Below are 20,043 nucleotides of genomic sequence, written 5' to 3' on the forward strand. Positions count from 1 at the left end.
GAAAAAGTCAAAACTATGGAGATAGTAAAAAGGCTGATAGCTGCTGGGGGTTAGAGGGGCTGGAAGCATGAATAGGCAGAGCACGGAGGATTTTTAGGTCAGGGAATCTACTCTGTACGGCAGTATAATGGTGAATACATGTCATTACACATTTGTCCAAACCCATGGCATGTACAACACCAAGAGTGAACCCTAATGCAAACTATGGACTTTGGGTGATGATATGTCAAAGGATTGAATTTGATTTTTTTTAAAAAGAAATTCTGGCTAATTCCATCATCAGGGCAAGTCTCAGAAGGTAAAAGAAGATCATAAAAAGGCAATATGTAAATTGAACATTGTATCTGTAAGCACATGGCCCGTCAGTGGGGCAGGGCACTCCCAGGCTGGTGGGGGTGGGCCCTCAAGCAAGCCACTTCTTTCTTTGCTGTTTTACTTCAGTCTGAATGTCAGTTTGCGTTCTACAGTTTAAGATCTATGTTAAAAATAAGTTAGTTATGATTACAATCATTGCTACTTTTGAGTGAATGCTGAAATTTCCACTAAATCAATCAGAATTTAACCAGTTTCTGGAAAATGTAATGATAGGTAGGTTCATCGATTGTAACAAATGCACCCCGCTGGTGCAGAATGTTGATAGTAGGGGAGACTGTGCATGTGTGAAGGTAAACTTTCTGCTTGATTTTGTTGGGAACCTAAAGCAGCTCTGAAAAAAAATAAGATCTTTTAAAAATTTTTTAAAGAAATTCAGGCTAATTCCATCATAAAGGCAGGTCTCAGAAGGCAAAAGAAGATCATAAAAAGGTAATTTGTCTTGCCATCTAAAGCGACTGTAGATAAGAAGAGAGAATGTGTGAAGGACAGATGACATGGTAGTATGAGCCTCAAAGAAAGCCTCCTTATTTACTTCCTCTTGCTCAACCTCCCTATCAAACAGCAAGCTACAGAGACAATATCATTACATATGCCAGAAATTGGTTAAATTCTGACTGACTTAGTGGAAATTTCAGCATTCACTCAAAAGTAGCAATGATTGTAATCATAACTAACTTATTTTTAACACAGATCTTAAACTGTAGAATTCAAATTTACATTCAGATTGAAGTATGACACCAAAGAGAGAAGTGACTTGTCTAAGGTTCCACCTCCGACAGCCTGGGAGTGCCGCCACACTGACTGGCAATGTGCTTACGGATCAGTGTTCATTTACGTTATGCAACAGAAAAGACAGAGGCTTCTAAAACTGAAGGTTCTGCCATAAGTGACTCTTGAGCAAATGAGATATTTTATAGCAGCAATTGGGGCTGCTTTTTTTTTTCAAACCAGGACATATGCTAAATGTGGATAACTGTCCTTTAGGTTAGATTATTTGGTCTGAAGTCCTTTTTCCACCTTGAATTAGCTTCCAAAAATGGAATCCCATATTTTGAAAGTGTTCTTGATAAGTCTTCAGGAATATCCCAAGAGGAGCACTGTAGTCATTTACTTAAATGGCATTTAGAGTAATTAACAGTTTTAGAATTTTTCCTGGCCTCTTTAATTATCCAGTGAGGACTAAATATTTCATCGCTCCTGCATGATTAACGTGCTACTACAGATGAAAAGGTAAGGGGAGGTCTCTGTAGAACAGGTGCTTAATGCCTTACTTGCAATAAACATCCCAGCCACCATGAGTTTGGACATCTGGTAGAGATTTTGTAGTGATATAACGTCTGGAATTTAATTTGCTACATGTAGTAGAAACTCCTTCTATTAAAAACAAACAAACAAACAAACAAACAAAAAAAAAACCTCTACTTTATTCAAAGCAATTTGCAGTCTTATAATCCATTCATACCCCTACCCAGCCCTTTAGAAAAAAATCTCCACAATGCCTATTGTGAAAATCCTTGAAATTTCTTGGCTTTGCAAAATGATAATTTAATGCATTTTAAGCAAGGTTATTCCAATTCCTGCTTCCATGTTTCCATCCATTAATGAGCTCTGGCTTTATAATTAAAGTGACGTAGTGTGATATTTCAGCTTAATTACTCAATGCTGTCATCTATTTCAGGGCCTGTGAATTCAATAGTATGTATGGAGGCCCAGTAAGAAGTGAGGGAGGAGAGCAAGCAGAGAGTTCATTTGCATTTATTGAGTTCATTCGTGTTTATGTGCACAGTGTTCTTCTCCTGTGGAAATGGACTTTTGTGACTGCTCTTTTCACAGTTCAGTAGATTGCTCACTCCACTGCAAATGGCTGCTAGCAATAAACACCCTTACTTTCATCTGTGAGACCCAATCATTTCCTGGAGATAAAGATGGCTTAGATTAATGTAAAATACATTCCAAGACATTTCTTGGATGGAGTCAGAATATTTAAAGAAAACCTAACAGGCAGACCTTAGATAAGATGGCTCTTTTTTGCTCTCTCTCTCTCTTCTTTTTTTTTTTTTTTTTTTTTGCCATCCTCAAATGTGGGGCCAACTGACCTTTGGAAAGCAAGAAGGGGCTATTAAACGATATCAACCCCTTCTTCAGTCTCAGGGTGGCAGAGCTCCCTCTCTAACAAAGCAGGTTGCCCACCAGATGACAGGCTGGAAGTTGACATTCAGACCCTGGGTGTGCCTGTCACAGTCCTTTCTAAACTTGGCCTATGGTCAGTTTTGTGTGTGATATCAAGCTGATAAGTATTTCTCAGAATGATTTCCTCCTCCATTGAACCAGATCCTGAAAGGAAACGTTGATTCTGGCTCTTCCCTAAATTGCTCATCCTCAGCATTTCCTACCATCGCTAACATTAAACAAAAACTGTCCTCAAATAGTTATGACCGTTACAGACATCTTATGTTCATTTCTTTCAGCGATTTCTCCTTATAAGAAATTCTGCTTTTGGATCCAATATATCAAATTCAGCCTGCTAAAGCACTTACTATTTTTCTAATAATTGAAACATGAGTTTATTGCCTGTGAAAAACATGTTCAGCCCAGAAAAACACATCCTAATAGTCGAGACCTTTCGAAATGTAAACATTACATATGGGAAACATACAATATGGGAACAGTTTAAGTGGGTTTCTCTAAGTCATTACCAGATGATCTTCCAGTAGGCTCTAGCCTCAAGACAAAATGAAACCTAAAGTTGCCTGAGTAGATTTGTGGTGATCAGCTTTAAATATATTAGACTGGGAACATATGTTTTTTAAGCAAAGGAATCTTGACGCAGCAAAACCTTTTGACATGACAGAGGAAGGAAACTGATCTGAGTAGCTGTCTGTAATATGCCATTTGCTGTGATCAGTCTCTCGTCTAGCCTGATCTCTGGTGTCCCTGTTTGTATTGGAGCCATTTCCTGCCTGATAGTACGTTCCTGTTCGACACACCATGCCTGGGAAAAGGCAGAACCATTTACCCCCACCCAGGCACAAGCTGTAAGACGTCATCAGAACCCTCTGTTTCCGTTACTGGGTGTTGGTCATTCTGCAGGGTTTGCATCTTTCTCTATTTACTTCCTGCCCAGTTAAGGGAAATCAAAAGAAGTGTCCCAAGATTTGGTTTCAAGATGAATTGACAAAGCTCTAAAAAAAAGAAGACAAGGAGGAGGTGAAAACGTAGTTCAAGGTCCAAGATTTATAATCAGAATTTTGAAGCCTATAGAATTTATCTGTTCCTTGCTACTCAAAGTATGGTCCATGGACCAGCAGCACAGGAATCATGTGGAAGCTTATTATAAAGACAAAACCCCAGACCCCACCCAAGACCTACTGCATCAAAATCTGCATTTTAACAAGATACTCAATTAATTTGTGTGTGCCCTGAAATTTGAGATATACTGATCCAAGTCAAGCCTTTTATTTACAGATAAGGAAACTGAGTCCCAAGTGAAAGGCTTATGCCAAACCACAAAACTATTCATCCCAGAGGAGCTGGGACTAGAACTTTAATATGAATACTCTGGCTAGTCTTCTTTCTCTGTATTTGAATGGAAGACATACAGCTCATGCCCTGGGGACAAAATCTCTTCAAATTTGTCATCCTCTTCAACTCACAGATTACACCTCTTCAACTCACAGATTTCTCACTCATCAGAGCTTCTTCACTTCTCTCTTCATCCATGTTAGATTCCATTACAATCCTCATCCTGCAAATTTCTGAACTCCCCTTGAACCATCTTCTCATTGTTTCACACACTCTGAGCAAAGCACCTCTCATGAGTGAGCTCAACCAACCCCTTTCTCCACACCTGCACCCAAACAGCTGAGCAAGGCTGGAGAAATATCATTGAACCATACAGATTGCTGTCACTTTATATTTACAATCAGCAATCTCAACTAAGCCCTCAACAGTGTCCACTAATCTTACTATATGTCTACAGTACTATAGTACATTTTCTACCCTTTCATACTTTTTGCAATTTCCTCAAAATTCCCACTACCTATTCTCTCTCTCTCTCTCTCTCTCTCTCTCTCTCTCTCTCTCTCAGACAAAATCTCGTTTTATTACCCAGGCCAGAGTGCAGTGGTGCTATCACGGCTCACTGCAGCCTTAACCTCCCAGGCTCAAGTGATCCTCCCACCTTAGCCTCCTGAGTAGCTGAGACTACAGGCACACACCATCACTCCTGGCTAATTTGTTTTTTTATATATATTTTTTAGAGACAGGGCCCCTCTATGTTGCCTGGGCTGGTCTCAAACTCACGAGCTCAAGTGATCCTCTCGCCTTGGCCTACCAAAGTGCTGGGGTTACAGGCGTGAGCCACCACACCCAGCCCACCACCCATTCTCAAGTAATGATTTGTCTCCAATTTCGTTGAGACAATATAAGTAATCAGCTATTAAACCTTTCAACTTTCTACCACTGGTTCGAAATCTACATACCCGTCTGCACCTGCCCACACCCATATTCTCCTTTCCCCTCTCTCCCACCTCTTAACACACTAGTTTGCAATGGGCCCTGTGAAACCACCCACTCTCCCCTTCTCAGGAAGGATTCTTGCACTATAGATCATTTTTTCTTTTCTGAATATGCCATATGTACACATCCTTGCTTCTGAATCAATCTCATCAGCATTCAGTTATATCCCAGTACCTCCCTTCTTCAACAAGAAGCAAGGAGGCAAAGCTTTGGAGAGAATTTCCTTAATTTGAGTTCTCTCAATTCTCTTCCTCACAGCAGCTTCTTGAAAGAGTGTATTCTCTACACAAATACTGTTTACTTTTCATCTTTTATTAGTATTTCTTTACTTTGTTGATTTTATAAAAGTGGCACATGCTCCTTTTTTAAAAATTTAAGCAATAAAATATTTTTTAATTATGAAAACAGCCCCACAACTCCCACAACCCAGAGATAATCATCCCTTGTCTCTTTGTAATCTCTCTTTTATATTAATATATGTCAACATGAAGGGGGATAGATAGAGTAAAAAATATAAAATGAGATATATTCTATATGCTGTGTTTTAAAATGTAAGATTTAATTGTATTTTTTCAAATGCATTTTTCCCCAAACCTTATTTATTTTTTATTGTACTTGAATTTAACAACAGAACAAGTTTAGAAAGCAAAATTAAAAGACATTCCTGGCCAGGTGCAGTGGCTTATGCCTGTAATCCTAGAGTTTTGGGAGGCCAAGTCAAGCAGATGGTTTGAGCACAGGAGTTTGAGACCAGCATGGGCAACATGTTGAAACCCTGTCCCTACACACACACACACAAAAAAACCCTACAAAAATTAGCTGGGTGTGGTGGTGCACACCTGTTGTCCCAGCAACTCAGGAGGCTGAGGTGGGAGGATCACTTGAGCCCAGGAGGTTGAGGCTACAGTAAGCTGAGATCACGCCACTACACTCCATCCTGGGTGAAAGAGTGAGACCTTGTCACCAAAAAAATTAAATTAAAAAAAAAGAATAACTACTTTGAACAATAAGAGAAGAGTCTTTTAACCTATCAGAAACTCAGAAGAATGCAACATTTGTCTCTCACTTACCTGTGGCCTGGAAGCCCCCGGGATGACTGGAGAGGGGGTGGGTGGCTTGTTTTGAGTTGTCTCCACCCTTCCGGATGGAGTTAATGTACTTCTTACATATATTGATTGATGTCACATGTCTCCCTAAAATGTATGGAACCAAGCTGTGCCCCGACCATCTTGGGTACATGTTGTCGGGACTTGCTGAGGCTGTGTCACGGGCACGTCCTCAACCTTGGCAAAATAAACTTTCTAAATTAACTGAAAAAAAAAAAAAAGGAAAATTAGTCTTTTATAATTGCCTTCACATTCTTAGTTTTATAGCTTATCTTGTTATTTTAACTGTATCAAAGTTTTTAATACTTATAATCTGTTCTGTAATTATCATCCTTCAAGTATTGTGTTCTAGTTCTCTATTTAAATATATCTAATCCTCAACACTGATTATTTTTACTGTAGGTTTTCCATTTCTGAGTATATTCAACAAATGTATTTGAAGCATCTAAACATTGGAGATGAGACTAGGAAAACAGGTAAGAGCTTTGTTTTTATGGAACATATTCTAGAACAGGAGAGAGAAAACAGAAGTAAACAAGACAAACCAAAAACCAATATAATTTTCAGATTGTGTGTGATAAGTACTGTGTACCTTATATAAGGACATATACTGAATAAGTAAGGAAAAAGCTATTCTCATCAAGAAAGGCTTCCCTTTGGATGTGGCATGTGAGCTGAGTCCTGAATGATTCAAAAGAGCCAATCAAAGAAAGGGATGGGGGAGCAGGAAGAGGAGGGACATTTTACATAGAAGGAACAGAAAATGCTTACGGCTACATAGAAGGAACAGAAATAAGCTTGGCGTATTTGAGTAACAGAAAGTAGGCCCATGTGGCTAGAGCTTAGTGGGAGACCAGGAGACGGGAACGTGCGGTTGGAGACGTAGACAGGAGTCGGTTCACAAAGGGGTTTTACGCCAAGGCATGAAGTTGCAACTTTATTCAAAATGCAATGCAAAGCCTTCAGTAGGCATAAGCAAGAGAGGGAGAGAGGGATATAAAGTGATTTATGTTTTCAGACGACCAGTTTGACTCCTGTGTAGAGAATAAATTGAACGAGGAGGTGAAGTGAAAAGGTAGAAGCAGGAAGTTCAGTTAGGAGATTATTGTAGTAATCCAGGCAAGAGATGATGGTGGCTTGGACTAGAGAGGTACCAGCAAGGATACAGAAGAGTAGCAAATTTGGGATATACATTATAAATAGAGGGGATGGGACTTGCTAGTGGGCTGGAGGTGGAGAAAAATAGAACCAAGGACAAATCATAGTGGTTGGTTGGTTTTGTTTTACTGAGCAACTGGGTTAAAATTGACGCCATTTACAGAGAGAAAGAAGGCTGGAGAAAGTATAGGTTGGACTGGGAACAGATGTCCAGGAATTTCACATTTGAGATATCTACTGAAAAATCCATCAGACAGGGCTATCTACGTCTAGTCCAGAGTTGAATGGAGAGAAAAATTTAGGAGTGCTCAACACGTAGATGCAATGAACACCGTCGGAAGGATTGAAATCACCTAGGGTGGGTAAAAGGTCCACAGTCCTCACTTTGCAACAAAATTATCTGAAAGCCCTAAGAAACACTTGTGACTGGGCACAGTGGCTCAGGCCTGTAATCCCAACACTTTGGGAGCCCGAGGTGAGAGGATTGCTTGAAGCCAGGAGTTCGAGACCAGCCTGGGCAACATAGTGAAACCCTCGTCTCTACTAAAAATAAAAAATAAATAAATACTTCTGCCCAGTTCCTAACCCCAAAATAAATCAGCATGTGTGAGGATGGGGTCAGCATCAGTGTAGATAAAGAAATGGGCCAAGGGCTAAGCCGTTGGGTACACTAACATTTAGGAGAATCCAGTAAAGGAGGCTGAGAAGTCACCAGGGAGAAAGGAGGAAAACTAGGAAAGTGTGCTGTCCTAGAGGCCAAGAAAAGAAAGTGTTTCATGAAGGATGGAGAGGCTGCTCTTCTGCTGAGACATTGGGAAAGATGAGGACCAAGTAATGGCAATGTGAAGGAGAAAGTTGAGCAAGTTGCCACCTGCTTTTGTTTTATCAGCCACGTAAAGGGAAACCATCAGCTGAGAAAGTGTAGGAACAGAATGACACTAAAGGTTGGAGGAGAGAGAGGAAATTGTGTAAATGTTATTTTGAAGAGTCAGAGAGTAAACAGAACATTCAAGGAAAGCCAGGAAGTGTCAAGTGCTGATTTGAAAATTAGGAGAATAGTTAGTTTACTGGTATTAGCTATTCCAACCCCATTCAGGTGCTCAAAGTGGGCAAGTAGTTGGCTTTCATAACGGTAGGGTTTTTGTTTTCGCTTTAGTTTTATTTTTGTTAGTTTGTTTGTTTTGCCAAGTAAACACTATGAAGGAAGACAGGAAGGCAAGACAGTTAACTTAAACTCCTAATTTCCCAGGGGTTAATTACAGTGACAGAACATAGCGTCAACACCTTCAACATGGGAAATCTCATGCTCTAAACCAAGCAGGGGGGAAATGTGCAAAAAAACAGAAAGGAAATAAAAAGCATTATTCAGATTTTCAAAGGAATGTGCTTTTAAGTAAATCTAAGCTGGATGAAGAGATAATGAGACTGGAAAGCTTGATAATGAAATGCTGAATAATGAAAAGTGGTGGGGTTAGTAGATGGGGATCCCCATGAAATAGAAGAACTGGTAGGGGGCTGGGCACAGAGGCTCATGCCTGTAATCCCAGCACTTTGGGAGGCCCAGTGGGAGGATTGCTTCACCCTGGGAGTTTGAGACCAGGCTGGGCAACATAGTGAGACCCTATCTCTATGAAAAATTTAAAAATTAGTCACACATGCTAATGCACACCTGTAGCCCCAGCTATTTGTGGACTGAGGCAGGAGGATCACTTGTGCCCAAGAGTTCATCGTTGCAGTGAGCTATGATCATATGACTGCACTCCAGCCTGGGCAACAGAGTAAGATCCTAGCTCTGAAAAAAAAAAAAAAAAAAAGAATGGGTGGGATGTAGACCTAAGAGTGAGCCAGAGGATCTGTGGTGGTGAGACCTTTCATTCTAACTGCGTTCAACTCTTACCTTTGCTACATTCACTATGATATTGTCAGTATTTCCTCTATGTAAATAATTTTTCAGCTGTGTGTACTCTGCTGTCTGTTGTTTCTAATTTATGTATGTTTTATAATATTGTTTTGTTTCTTAAGTTATTCCCTTGACTCTGAAATCTGTCTCATTTTGTTCTGCTTTTTGTGTTTTTTTTGTTTTTGAGGTTTTCCTGCCATCATGTCCTTAAATTCTTATTTTATAAATTCCTGTTTTTTTTTTGTTGTTTGTTTGTTTGTTTTGTTTTGTTTTTTAGAGACGGAGTCTCGCTCTTTCTCCCAGGCCGGACTGCAGTGGCGCTATCTCGGCTCACTGCAAGCTCCGCCTCCCGGGTTCACGCCATTCTCCTGCCTCAGCCTCCCGAGTAGCTGGGATTACAGGCGCCCGCCACCGCGCCCGGCTAATTTTTTGTATTTTTAGTAGAGACGGGGTTTCACCGTGTTAGCCAAGAGGGTCTCGATCTCCTGACCTCGTGATCCGCCCGCCTCGGCCTCCCAAAGTGCTGGGATTACAGGAGTGAGCCACCGCGCCCGGCCTATAAATTCCTGTTTTTAACAAGGAATCCTATTTCTAATTCTTTTATGACCCAAAGGACCCATGGAAATGTGGACTATTCAACTGTGTTTTGCCCACTACATTCCATCTTCCCTCCTTAGTCCCTTCTTCTTTTCCCTCCCTTACTTCCTTCTTTTCCTTCTCCTCTTTCCTCCCTTTCATTCCTTTGTCTGCCTCCTGTCCTTTCTTCCTTCTCTTCTTCCTTCCTCCTTCCCTTCTTTCCCTTTACTTCCCTCCATGCTGTCTTCTCCCTTCTAGCCTTCCTTCCTTTTCGTCTTTTCTCCCTCTTCCCTCCTCTCTTTCCTTTCCTCCTTCCCTCTTTCCTTTTTTCCTTCCTTCTTTCCTTTTTTTCCTTTCCCCCTCCTTCCTTCATTTTCCTTTTTCCTTCCTTCCTTTTTTCCTCTTTTTCTTCCTTTTTCCTTCCTTCCTGCTTCTTTCCTTCCTTATTCTCAATTTATCTAGCACCATCGCTTGGATTTTTGTTGTTGTTGTTGTTTCACACAAGTTTAAGGCTGACAGCTCTAACCAGAACTTCTCTTTACTCTGGTAGACTACAAGTCAGGCCTCATTGGCACCCTTTGCAGTTCATCTAAGACTGTGCTGTTTTCCCCTCTGGGCAGCAGGTGAAGGAGTGAATGTTGTATTAGACCCATCTTCCTGTGGCCTGTGGTGCAAGGGAACAGGAGAACCTTCTGCTGGGGCTCTGAGCAGCCTCAATCCACAATGTGAAGACATGAGCTCTTCTATTTCTTCAGAGTTTTTGTTTATTTGTTTGTGTTTTTGAGATAGTCTTACTCTGTCACCCAGGCTGTAGTGCAGTGGCACAATCTCAGCTCACTGCAACCTCTACCTCCTGGGTTTGAGTGATTCTTGTGCCTCAACCTCCCGAGTAGCTGGGATTACAGGCATGCACTACCACACCTGGCTAATTTTTGTATTTTTGGTACAGACAAGGTTTCACCATGTTGGCCAGGCTGGTCTCGAACTGCCCTCAAGTGATCCGCCCACCTCGACCTCACAAAGGTCTGGGTTTACAGACATGAGCCACCACACCCAGCTAATTTCTTCAGAGATTCTCTTAATATCCCGTATGACAGCATATCACCTGGCTATTGGCGCCAGTCCCCCAAAACCTTTCCCATGGGGCAAGAGTGCCCAGAGCCTTCATGTTACTGCCCAATTTCTTGGAAAGCCCTTCTTTTCTCTATTGAGACCCTGCGATGATACTTAAGCATTTCTCTTAACTTTCCCTAGGCTTCCTACTCACCCCCTCAGTCTCCTTCTCCACAAACTTGGGAATTTTGACAAGAATGTTCAGGACTCTATGGACTCCCCATCTCTCCCATGCTGTCTCTGGAAGGTGGGTGTGGGTTAGATGCCATGCTAGGCCCAGCCATGGTAGAGTCTTCTGATTCTTTCTTTAGCTACCAGGTTTCCACAGTTAGTGAAATTGGAAACTTCCCCTCATTTGACTGCAGCTGGTGAGCTTACTGTTGGTTTTGATTATATTTGTTGTTGAGAGGCAGATTTTTGTGATTCTTTTTCACAAGACTAACTGGGAAGCACCAAAAATGAAATCTCTCCCTCTGCCTTCTTGTGGAGACAGATCTTAAATATGTAAATAAACAAGAAAGTTTCAAAGCATTGCAACAGAAATAAAATACAAAGAAAGCAACATTTCTTTAGGTTTGTCTTACTAGCTTTACCTTCATTACTTCCTGGAACTATCATTTATAGGGATCTAGCCCTATAAATAAGTTGTTGCTTTAGTTGGATGCTGTGAAGCTCTAAATAAAACTGCTCCTAAGTGGATTGTGATGTCATACTTAATAAAAACTTTATTTTATGGGATAGTCATGGGAACAATGACAGGTTAGACACACTAATCTGTCTCCAGGTGGTGGGCAGGGGTCGGGGGGAAGGGAGTCCTGATCTCTAGCTTTTACAAATTTCTGTAGTATAAATAATTATAGCATGCTGATTTCAAGCTACTAACGATTTAATAACTGGCTTGAAAACTCCTAAATATTAAAAAAAAAAGAGAAAACTCCTAAATATTTAACAGTGGGCTCTTGTAAGTCAATACAAGACAGCAAAAGCCAAGCCCTTCAGTCTGTGCCCCACTGGGGCTGCTACTCTGGGACCTAAGCTCCAGTTCTCATTTTCGGAGTGGCCTTGAACAAGTTATATAACTGTTCTTAGTCTCCATATTTTCATTTTTATAAAAGGATCAATAATATGATAGAAATGTATGATGGTTAGATCCCATAATGTTTGGTTCATAAAATCTTCCTAATTCATCAAGCACATACATGATAGAGGGGGAGAGGTCTATCATGAGCTGACCTGTGAACTTGAGATTCTGAGGAGCTTCAGAGTAAATGAAGACAGGTTCCTGCGCTCTTTCCCCATATAATTCATTTGTTAAATTGCATCCCCTCTCTTTCCCTCCCTCTTTCTCACATGCATACATGTCCAGTTGAAGCCACCTGAATGTCCGATGTTAAAAGCTCAGTCTCCCGCTGTTGTCCTGACTTCCTTAGGGAGTTCTGATGAGTCATTCTGGCTCCGAGCCCCACCACTTCCTCCTCCTGCAGAGGAAGCTCATTTTCAGCACTCACACCCACAAACCACACAGGAAAGCGAGAAGTGGGATTAAGTGAAAATGTTGAGCTCCTTCCATCGCCTCTGGTCCACTATTATACATGATCTTGCCAGCTGTTCCTTGACTGTAACTGCAGCTTGTCTGAGAACTGGAGTGGCCCCTGGAGCACACATCCCTGCCTGTGCATTGCCTGGAAAGTCGAGCTCTATAGCCAAGGAAAAACCTCCTGATTGGAAGGCAGAAAGCACTGGGTTTTGATCCAGCTGAACTGGATACAAAGATCTTAGTTTCTTCATCAGCAACCTGGGCATAAATAGTTAGGCATACTTTATAGTGTTATGTAAAGATTAGTTGAGATAATGCATGCAAAATGCTGAGGATAATGCCTGGTACATAGAATATCCTCATATATGTTAGCTAAAATAACAATAATAACCTTTTCTTGAGACAGGGTCTGGCTGTGTCACTCAGGCTGGAGTGCAGCGGCACTATCAGGGCTCTCTGCAGCCTTGACTTCCCAGGTTCAAGCAATCCACACACTTCAGCCTCCCAAATAGCTGGGACCACAGGCATGCACCACCACACCTGTCTATTTTTTTTTTTTTTTCTGGTAGAGATGGGGTCTCACTATGTTACCCAGGCTGGTCTTGAACTTCTGGACTCAGTGATCCTCCCACCTCAGCCTCCCAAAGTGCTGGGAGTGCAGGCGTGAGCCACAGCTCCTGGCCAACAATTATTATCATCATTAAGTAGATCTGCCTAAGGATATCTTTCCAGTCTTTGAGAAGCTTCCCCTATGACTATTTTAAAAACGTATATCCTTTAATAAATTTCAAACTCACTATTCAGGATTTCTTTCACTGAGTTGCTATTTTTTAATTTATCCAAAAGCTCTTTCATAATCTTTTATGCCATTTTGCCGAATAGGAATTTTTCTGTATGGTTTTGCTCTAGATGTCAGTCTAGACTGTTTTGAAAACCTCATACAAGATTTGCTTGTTCTCCAGACATTTATCATTTGATTGAGAAATCTTTTTATCTTTTTTCTATTATTTCCCTTTTTCTTGATTTTTGCAATGCAGATGGAAAAAGGAATCAGTGTTGGGCTGATGGCCATGGGTGCTTAGGAAAGCCTGGATTCATTTATTCATTCCACACACATTTGTTGAGTACATTTCTTATGCCTTTGTGTCAGGCACTACTCTAGGAGATAAGCCCACAGAGAACAAAAACACAGTCCCTAGCTTCAAGGACTCCCGAGACTAAGCAGAAACTACAGACAGATCAACTGGTGATAAATGTATGGTGTGTTAAGTGCTAGATACAAGAATTCATATACCACTATGGGAACCTGTGGGTCAGAAGCTAAACTGGGAAAGGAGGAGACAGGGAAGTTTTTTTGAAGTTTGCAAGTGACTTTCATGTAAAGAAAGTGGACAAAAAAAATCCCAGGCAGGGCCGGGCACGGTGGCTCACGCCTGTAATTCCAGCACTTTGGAAGGCCGAGGCAGGTGGATCACGAGGTCAGGAGACTGAGACCATCCTGGCTAACACAGTGAAACCCAGTCTCTACTGAAAACACAAAAAAATTAGCCGGGTGTGGTGGCGGGCACTTGTAGTCCTAGCTACTTGGGAGGCTGAGGCAGGAGAATGGCGTGAACCCGGAAGGCGGAGCTTGCAGTGAGCCGAGATCGCGCCACTGCATTCCAGCCTGGATGACAAAGCAAGACTCCGTCTCAAAAAAAAACGATTCCCAGGCAGAAGGAACAATAAAGACATAAGCACAAAAACATGAGGGAGCCTGGTCTACCAGCAGCCGCATGTGGTTGTATTTGTTGGAAATTACGAAGAAGGTAGGGAAGTTCCAGCAGTGGGGCCTTACAAGCCAGGTCAACCTGTTTATAGAACATCCTGATATCAATAGGGAGTGATCGAAAGATTTTAATCAGGGGAATAAAGAGACCAGACTTGTGCTTTGAGAGGTCACTGCAGGAGCGATATGGAAAGACTTAAAGTGGGGCAAGTCTGAAGATGGAAGGAGGTAAACACAATGGGTAGAGAACAAGGAGGTTTGAACTGAGGAGATAGCAGTGGGAACGCAGAGAAGTGGCGGGCTATGAGAGAGATGTGAAGCAGCAAACTCAATAGCTCTTGGTGACCGAATAGACATGGTAGATAAGAGAAAAAGAAGAGTCAAGGATGACTCTTAAATTCTTGGCTTAGGTATCTAAAGACTGTGGTGCCATCCAATGACAGGAAGCACAGGAGGAAGAATAGATTTAAGGGGTTAAATAATTATTCATTTTAGATATCTTAGGTTGATTTGCCTGTGATACGTCCAGACCAGACCAGGTGTGGTGGCTCACGCCTATAATCCCAGCACTTTGGGAGGCAAAGGCAGGAGGATTGCTTGAGCACAACAGTTCGAGACCAGCCTGGGAAACATGGCAAAACCTCATCTTCACAAAAAATATGAAAATTAGCCAGGCATGGTGGCGTGCACCTTTAGTCCCAGCTACTGGGGAGGCTGAGACTGGAGGATCACTTGAGCCCAGGGAGGTCAAGGCTGCAGTGAGCCAAGATTGCACCATTGCACTCCAGCCTGGGTGACAGCGTGAGGCCCTGTCTCAAAAAATAAAAATAAAAGTAAATGTCCAGGCCAGACAAAAGTGTCTCAAAGTGGTGCAATGTGTCTAGTTTGGAGTTTGAGAGACAGATCTTAGCAGAATACAGGTAGTAATCAAGGTCACAGACATATATAGGGAGTCTGAGAATAAATGAGAAGAGAATGAGAAGAGAATAAAGAGTCAAGGAGGAAAGACTGATGCTATGGTTTCCATGTATGTGTCCCTCCAAAATTTACATGTTGGAACTTAAACCACAAGGTAAAGGTATTAAGAGGTGAGGCCACCTGGAGGTGATTAAGCCATCAGGGCTCTGCCCTCATGAGTGGGATGAGTGTCTCTATAAAAGGGCTTGAGGGAGTGAGTTCACCTCTTCTGCCCTTCTGCTCCCTCCACCATGTGAGGATACAGTTTCATCTCTTTGGCCATGTGAAGACACAGCAAGAGGCACTATCTTGGAAGCAGAGAGCAAGCGCTCACCAGACATGAACTCTGCTGACACCCTGATTTTGGACTTCCTAGCCTCCAGAACTGTTGTCTGTAAATTATTCAATACAAAGTAAATTTTGTTATAACAGCAAACAAACAAAGACAACTAGTAACCATAAATAGCAAAAAAAGAAGAGAAATAAAAAGGAAAAGCCAAAGAGATAGAAAGGAAATAAGAAGAGTGGGAAACCATATTAATACTTAAGATTTGTGGCCAGGTATGGTGGCTCACTCCTGTAATCCCAGCACTTTGGGAGGCCAAAGTGGGAGGATCACTTGAGCCCAGGAATTCAAGACCAGCCTGGGCAACATAGCAAAATCCTGTCTCTATAAAAAAAAGAAAAAAAAACCTACAAAAATTATCTGGTGTGGTGGCAGGCACCTACAGTCCCAGCTACACAGGAGGCTAAGGCAGGAGTTTTGAGCCCAGAAGGTTGAGGCTACAGTGAGCCGTGATTATGCCACTGCACTCCAGCCTAGGTGATAGAGGCCTCATCTCAAAAAAAAAAAAAAAAAAAAAAAAAGATTTAAGGCTCAGTTCAGGTACCACATTTTCCAGAAAAGCAATTACCTGTCTCCTCCTGACACCGAAGCCCCATCCTATAAAACCCTCAAGGGTATGGTCCAACTTTTACACGTCTCCACATCTCTAGCACCTAGAATGGTTTTCTGACACATTGTATCTATTTGGTACCTCAATATATGTTTTTTCAAAAAAATTGAAATCAAGGGAAGAAAGACACTCAAATGAGAGGAAATGATCAGCTCTGCGAAATACTTCCAAGAAGCCAAGTCAAAACATTGTACTTCTAAACAAGACAGTCAATTTGCAAGGTTCTTGGCAAGAGAACTTAGTAAACTAAAAAAGGCAGAAACCAAATAACGCTGGGAGTGAATTGAGACAGTGGGGAAAGAAAAAGTAGATTTCTCTTCTGAGAACTTTGTCAGTGAAGAGTTACATCACTTCATATAATAGCTGGTAAGGAAAGGATTTTCACCATAATGGCTCTTGAAATATTATGCCTCTTTTGAGGCAATTTCTTCTGCTTTATTACAATGACTTTTTCACCTAAAACATACGAGACAAGTCCTCTATAAGAAGTGATATTTTGGTATTCTGGTTCCAGGCAAAGTCACACTCCCCAATTTACTTGACACAACAGTTTCTCATCAGACAGTATCATGCAAAACAAATTTGAATTGCACTCATGTTTGTATAAATCCAAATCTGTTTTGAATATGTGAAAAAGAGGCTAGGGAGATGGCATCTTCTTCAGTCTTTTTTCACATGTAACAACTCCACATTTCTAAGCACTCTCTTGTCTGGACTTTATTTTATGCTGCAAGTGTGTTTCTATGCTATAAGATTACTTTCACTGCACTTTGAGTGAAGACACCTCAAGCCCCCAAAAAGTTGAAAAATTGTTGAAGAAGATGATGCAAAGAGAAATAATTAGCTTAAGAAATTTTCATTCTATCACATTTAATGCACAAATTATTGACTTTCAAAATGTTATCTATTACTGGTAAAAATTTGCTTTTATCATTCAATATATATTTACTAACTATGAAAATGATTTGGGTATCATGGGTTCTGATGAAATTCATCAAAATATTTCCATTAAAATTAATGAAAATATTTTCTTTATGGAATGGCTTTTCATTTAGCAACAGACTTTTCAGAAATGAATTTAAATTGTCAAAGGAGGGATAGGTGTTGTGAAAATGGGAGGGTGATAGAGAGTCATGGAGATTTTTTTAAAGATGGAAGATAGTTTAGTGCAATTGTATATCAAAGCAAAACAAAAACAGAGTAAGAGAGAATGAAGATACAGAAGTCAGAAGGCATCACTGATAAAGTGATTTCCTGAGCAAGTAAAAATGAAAGAGGATCCAGAACACAGGTGCCTTGGACTAATGTGGAATGAAGGCAACTGTTCTCATAGAAACTCAGGGGAATGGAGGAAATAAAGGCTGCAGATTCAGATCAGTGGGTCAGGAAGAGGAAGGTGTGATGCCCAAATTTACATGTTAACTTGGCTGGGCTGTGGTGCCTAGCTATTTGGCAAACACTAGTCTAGATATTGCCATGAAGGTATTTTTTAGATGTGATGTGCATTTAAATTAGTAGACTTTTCTGAATAAAGCAGATTACCCTCCATATGTGGGTGGGTCTCAGCTAATCAGGTGAAGGCCTTAAGAGAAAAGATGGAGGTCCCTGGAAGAGGAAGGGATTCTGCCTCCAGACTGCCTTCAGGCTCAAGACTGCAACATCAGCTCCTAACCAGAATTTCCAGACTCCCAACCTGCCCTGCACATTTTGTACTTGCCAGCCTCATAATGGTGTGAGTCAATTTTTGAAAATAAATTAATCTCTAGACAGGTAGAGAGATAGACGTAAACATCATATAATATATGTAGGGCTAGGCATGGTGGCTCATGCCTGTAATCCCAACACTTTGGGAGGCTGAGGTGGGGGGATCACTTGAGCCTAGGGTTTGAAACCAGCCTGAGCAACATAGTGAGACCTCATCTCTACAAAACATAAAAACTTAGCCGGGTATGGTGGCACACACCTATAGTCCTAGCTATTTGGGAGGCTGAAGCGAGAAGATGGTTTGAGCCCAGGAGGTCAAGGCTACAATGGAACCACGATCATGCCAGTGCACCCCAGCCTAGGCAACAGAGCGAGACCCTATCTCAAATATAAATATATATATGTATACACACACACATGTTGTATATACACATATTTCTTGGTTCTGTTTTTCTGGAAAAGGAGAAAAGAAGTTCAGGAAGTTCAGGGAGAAATGCTTTCTGACCACTATTCCCTGGATGAAATCCTGGATGGCATCATCCACTGAGAGCTGAGGGTGCTGCTGAGGGAGCATTAGGAAACTGGCAAACATTTGCATAGTTATTGTGGACAAGCAGGAGGTTGCTAACTCAAAATGTGCAGAAACACTGTTAGAGCAATTTAGAGATACTGACGGCTCAGTGCTGGAACAGCAGAAGACCACCTCTGTGAGGCCCCTGTTCCTGGAGTTACGTGTGGTTGCATAGATTCTGTATGAATATACAAGACTTGATTTTTGGTGGAGCATGGGGAAGGATCTGCTGTGTAGAACTGTTAATGAGAATTTTATATATATGAGGAAATAATACATTTTTTCACAAATGTATTTATTCATTTTCTGCAATACAAATAAGAATACATGTGATGGTTTATCCTTTCAAAATCCAAATATTCAAGTATCCATCCCCATATTCAACAGGCGATATTTTTGCCATATTCTCATCAGATCATTTGTTTTCAGCAGTAGACATAGCAAATATCATTGAAGCCTCAATGTTTCTCCGTCTCTTCTCAGAAGTCATTAGCATCCATGTTTTCATAATTTATCTTCCAGGTATTTTATGCATAAGCAATATTTATATTTATTTGACATTGCCATTTCCAGTAAAATAATAGAGAATTGTTTTTGAATGATTTTATTGTTTAAATAAATGTCATCTTACTGTACAACAATGTGCTTTTCTCACTCAACTTTTTGTTTTTGAGTGTTATCATGTTAATACATGTAACTGGAAAATGAGATTTTTTATTATAGTTTTTAAGTTAAGAATAGAATAACTAATTTATTTTACTTGAAAAAATCTTTTTACAGAGTTTCTTCTTAAATTTTCATCTTAAATTACACCTTTCTAATTTAAATGAACAGTTTTTATATACTGATTGTATTAATTGAAATAAGAACAAAATGACCAACAAAGTTTATTTTTTTAACTAACACACACACACACACACACACAATTCTCTATTATGAATATTTTAACAAATGTAGTTTCCTAAAACAAACATACATTGTCTCAAGTTTACAAGTCAACATTCTTGCAATCTCTACTAACAAACTTTTACACATGGCAGGAAAGTTCTTTGCTCTTTCAAGTAAATAGTCTTAGATAAGAGATCATTTCATGATAACTAAAGACAAAAGAAGCAGAGATAAATTTTATAATCATGGCAACTGGAATGTAAATATTCTCTAAGCTTCTGCATTATCTTTTTCATCTAAACAAAGAATAAGGGCTAACCCAGTGTTTGGGATTCTCAAAAACACTATGCTAATAACCTCATTGAAGTTTTTTATTACGTATTACTGAACCATGTGGCTTAGAGTTTCAACTATAATTTTAACTGAAGCTGATTCTAAGTATTTGAGGTAAATAATGTTCTATGATATAGAACATTAAAGAATCTATAGGCAGAATCTATGGCCACATAGTAGCAATTCATGTTAATTCTTCACAGTATTCCATTGTATAAAGATCCTACATTCTAATCTACTCTCTGGCAATAAGATTAGTTTATTTCCAGTTTTTAATTAACACAAGGAAACCCCCAAGAACATTTATGCATATGCTTCTGAACTCACACGCAAGAGTCTATGTTCCACATTAAGTGGAACTGCTGGATCACCGGGTAAAGAGAATGTGCATCTTTGATATGATACAAAGATCATATCTTTACTAGAAATTGTCAAAATTGTTTTGAAGAAGTTGCACCAGCATAGCCTTTCACCACTCCTGTGTGAGACTTCTGGCTTGTTTTTCCACATCCCAACTCAGACTCGGAATTATGAGACTTTTAAGTTTTCACCAATCTGCTGGGTATAAATCCGTGCCTTTAAT

The sequence above is a fragment of the Gorilla gorilla genome, chromosome 13 (assembly GCF_029281585.2).
Source record: "Gorilla gorilla gorilla isolate KB3781 chromosome 13, NHGRI_mGorGor1-v2.1_pri, whole genome shotgun sequence".
NCBI lineage: Eukaryota > Metazoa > Chordata > Mammalia > Primates > Hominidae > Gorilla > Gorilla gorilla.